A 4654-nucleotide genomic window follows, 5' to 3' on the forward strand; every position below is an offset into this window, starting at 1 on the left:
CATTTTATGTTTAAAAAGCACAAAGACCCCAAAATTGGATTTTTATTGGATATATTTGTCAAATTTATTATTGAAAACAGTTAAATCACTGCTTATTTTAAAAAATATCCCTATAATAATAGTGTCTGAAAGGTTTTCAATGACAAATTAGACAAATATAAATCTAATTTTGGGGTTTCTATTCTTTTTAAACATAAAGTAGGGTGTCAGTGATTTAAAGCCTCCACTTTAGAGTGCCAAAGCAATTTACTCTAGAATATTTGATTCACTGAGCCCCTGAAATGGCAAAACTGACATCTCCCCTTGAATCTCTTGCATTCCAAGCCACCGAACCCCTCTTTAATGGATCCATTGTAATTTATTAGTTGGAAAAATCAGATGTTGATATTAAAAATTTAGCAAGAATTAGTTTACCAAACCATATAATGACTAAGTTGTATGAATCAATTTAGAACAAAATTTAGGACCGATCTAGAACTGAAATGGAAACTCAACAGAACCAGAACCGAGTTGGTTTGGATTTAGACCCAACTCTAAAAATTGAATCAGTTATTAAATCGAATTTGGCTTAGAACCAAACCAAATATCCAAGACTGAAATCATTGACACCTTTCCTAACCTCTTACATGTAAAGATACATGCTAGTACATATCATGGCTCTCCATCCCATACTAGAGAAGCGCTCAATCCCTTGACCTTCTCTTCTCAGTTTGTGCTGATCTCATGGCTAAGGACAGAATAATTATAAAGCCTTGTAAGAATTAAACAAGCTTGATTTTTTCCTAATTTTAATGTCATTGCCCCTATAGCTCAGTGGTAGAGCGTCAGTCTTGTAAACTGAAGGTCTGTAGTTCGATCCTGCATGGGGGCAATGTTTAATTAATTTTGTTTTCTACACTTTTATTATTAGAGTTTTTTTTTTTTTCATTTTACTCACTTAAGAGGGACCAAAGCACTACCAGCGCAAGCACTGGCCCCATCAGCGGAGCCCCACCAGAGGCTTAGTATAGTCCACAGAAGTCGGTATGACTCATGCCTAAGCCAAAGAGCACACAACTGTTGTTTGCCCACTTAAGTGGCTAATATTTCAATTTGCCTAATTTGGTGAACTCAAAATATATAAAAAATCGAACGTTAATTTTTTAATCTTAACTTTTGAGTTTTCAAAATTTGATGTGTTATGACTTTAATGCTCTTTTTTTTTGTCAAACTTCACTTAATTTTTTCAAATTTACAAAACAAACTCTTTGAGTTCAAAATCAGATAGGCTAAAGAAGAATCTTTGTATAGCCTTGCCTTGACATCGAGCTTGTAGAGAAGCACCAATATGACCCAAGCCATTTTAGTGGCCAAACCAACCTTTGCAAATGCAAGTAAAGTCACGAACACTTCTCGAGCGCTCTTTGCCCACTTTAGCCGTTTTGCAATAGGTCGATTGAGTAGAAATTGCAAACATGATTAAGAGCTAAGTCAAGAACGATACACTATATGATAACAATGGATCGTGATTCTACCATTATCAATGAAGACAAAGGAGAAGAAGAAGCATCTCTTCAACGAAAAGAACCACCGAAGATTCATCGTCTCCCTGAGTCAATGGTGAATAGGATTGCCGCCTACGAGGTCAATTAACATCCTGTTTATGCTACAAAAGAGCTTGTAGAGAATAGCTTTGAATCTTTGATGATGGGTCTACCTTCATCAGTGTAGTTGTCAAGGACGGAGGCTCCAAGCTCATCCAGGTCTCTGATGATGGCCACATAATACAAGTAAGCAATTCATATATCACTAGAAAAAATCCATCTCGTTTTTTTTATTAGCAAAATTGCTTCTTTTCGCTTTACTTATTATATACAATTAGTGTGAGGACTGACTGATTCTTTGCGAGAGACATACTACTTCAAAGCTATCAGCATTTGGAGACCTTCAAACCATCAACTCATTGGGATTTAGGAGAGAGGTGTTGGCCAGGTTTTGTGCAAAGTCGACCCTAATTTCCCATTGAGGTTTCTTCGGGATTGAGGGCATCCGGTTGCTATGAGCACATACTATCATTCTCGAATTGGAAGCTAGATAGGAAATTCACAAACTGAAACCTAAATTGGTTCCACAATAAGTGGGGACCACTAAAACTAGTGTGTCTTTCTGTTAACTAGACCTGTAAATGGATAGCTGTTCTCCCTTCCCCTGGATCCTTGATCAGAGATGCCTATAGTCGTGCCTCTCTTTGGTTAAGGTTTCCATTTTACTTTCTGCAATTTACTTTCTGGATTTACTTACGGCAATTTACTTTTAGCATTTATTTATTGTTCTCCCTTCCCCTGGGTCCTTAATCAGAGATGCCTACAGTCGTGCCTCTCTTTGGTTAAGGTTTCCCTTTCCTTTTATTGCTTTGATTATTTCTTTTCTGCAATTTATTTTTTTCTAATATCCATTCCCCCGATCGGTGGACTGTAAGCTACGGCAAAGGGCCCACGGTTAAAGTCATTATTATTATGCTCCCCTTCCCTCGATCCAGAGCTGACACTCGGATCACTTCCCTTTTCCTTTTATTTTTATTGTTCGTATTTTTTTCCTGTCTTTTATTTATGCATTGATTGTGTTTGCTTTATTAAATTAAGAATATGGAGGGGTAGATAGAAGCGGGGTTGGAGGGAGGAGAGAAGATTAATAAAGAAGGTTACTTACTTGCGAATTGAACAAACGATTCGAATCTCAACCAACCCTAACAACCAGATCTAGATCTAGAATGATCTATATCTGCAATTGCTAGACTCAGAGAAAAACGAATCTAAAAACTTGAAACTTGAACTTGAATTGCATTACATTAAAAAAAAATAAATAAATAAAAATAAAAATAAAAAATAAATTTAAACCTAAACATTCAATCTAGAAATTAAAATCTCACAAATGCAAGCAAATAAAACTAAAGAAAGCCTAAATAAACCAAAGAGAAAAGAAAATGTACTTCTCCTACTCTCTAGAACACGTTCTCCTTTGATGGAGTATGCTCTCCTTTTATAGAGTTTGCATGGGATATGAGGCACGACTGAATTTGAATAAAACTCAAAGTTCTTATCTGACTCAACCAATTAGGGTTTTGGCGTACCAATCAGACGGACTTAGAGATATCAAATTTATAATTCCATCGTTGGATTTTAGGGTTTAGAAGTCGTAAAGCTCTTCTCCAAAAATCAACTCGATAGGACACCGAATGACCGTTCGATGAAGGGCTTGACCGAAACTGGACATAGACCTTCAAAAACGAGATTTTTCCTCTTTTTCTTTTTGAATATAATTATTTTTCCTCTTTTTCTTTCTTTGACCAAGTCCCAAATAGGAAATAAGAGATTGAGGTGTGCAAGGACTCTTTTTCTCTATTAGGACTCTCTCAATAATATCTTTGTAGATTTGATTAATAATTTCTAATCCCAACCGTAGATCAAAATTTGCTTCTTTATCTCTAAAATACTTTGGAGTTGACCCATAATCACATCTCTAGCCCATCATGCTCCGAGGTTAGGCCCATTTTTGCATTTGAGAATTTGAACGGACCTCTTGACGTGTAAAATTGCATGTTTGATACCCAAAACTCCAAATATTCGCTCAAGTTCTGAAAATTCATAACAACATAAAGCCCAAGGTAGCACTCCACTCAAAGTGTGTAATATGCATACTTTATGCCCTAAGATTTCACACATAAATGTGTTCATCAATAGCCAAAATCCGCATTGGAATTTGCATTCGTACTTATTTAAGGGTGTTCAAATCCGGAATTTTTCTTACCGGAAAATTGTTGTATCCGTCTGATAAGCAATAGGATACGGATTTGGATAATTGCTTATCGAATCAGATAATATTTGGATAACAATTTATCCGGTTAGACTAAAGTATTAAACATTATTTTTCTTCAAAAATGACTGATAATCGGATTTGAAAACTAGTAATTAGAAGTCAGAAATTATCCGGTTAAGGTAAAGTATTAAAACAAATTCTCTAAAAAGTGTTGATAATTGGATTCGAAAAATGGTAATCAATAACTCGAAAATAAAAAATTTTAAAAAGAATGAAAAAGAAAAGAACAATAAAAAATCAATAATCAGATTGGATTATTATCAGATATCCGATGAAAGTTTTGGATTCGAATTTAGATACCTTATAAAATTTTGACCAGATTCTGATAGCGGTTTTGCTAATTGGATTTGGATAGGGATAGTAGTGTATCCGAGTCAAATCCGATCCGTTTACAGGTCTAGTGCTAACGTCTTTGTTTTAGATTTCACAACGGTTGATTTTCTGCATAAATTCATGAAGAAACCTTCCACACTAAGAATATCTCAAACTTCAATAGGCCTCAATCGTCAATCAAGCCTAGGGGCTTCTTTCGTGCTTCCTCAAACCCATCACCCTAAGAGCAAACTAGGTATCTTTTTAATTAGAACCCTATTATAGCCTCTATATGAGGAGAGAAATCAATTGATGCTCACCCTTGTTGTTCTACCCTAGCTAGTTCCCCATTTGGGACTTTTACTTTATTTCTTTGCCTTGGTATGGCAGGAGCTCAAGATACCCTCGCAGAGGTGCACGAAGGGATTTGCAGTTGTCACATGGGAGGTCGGGTGCTGGCCTACAAAAGTCTTTGGTAAAGGTTTTA

General features: G+C 35.8%; 1 non-coding gene across 1 annotated transcript; it reads left to right on the forward strand.

Annotated features, from left to right (window-relative positions):
* Positions 1–799: 799 nt before the first annotated feature.
* On the forward strand, positions 800–871 carry TRNAT-UGU (transfer RNA threonine (anticodon UGU)). Its single transcript has one exon. It is a non-coding gene; the product is annotated as a tRNA-Thr (tRNA).
* The last annotated feature ends 3783 nt before the right edge of the window (positions 872–4654 follow it).

This window comes from Hakea prostrata, unplaced genomic scaffold, assembly GCF_041222555.1.
Source record: "Hakea prostrata isolate BN-2017 unplaced genomic scaffold, UWA_Hpros_2 contig_15, whole genome shotgun sequence".
Classification (NCBI taxonomy): domain Eukaryota; kingdom Viridiplantae; phylum Streptophyta; class Magnoliopsida; order Proteales; family Proteaceae; genus Hakea; species Hakea prostrata.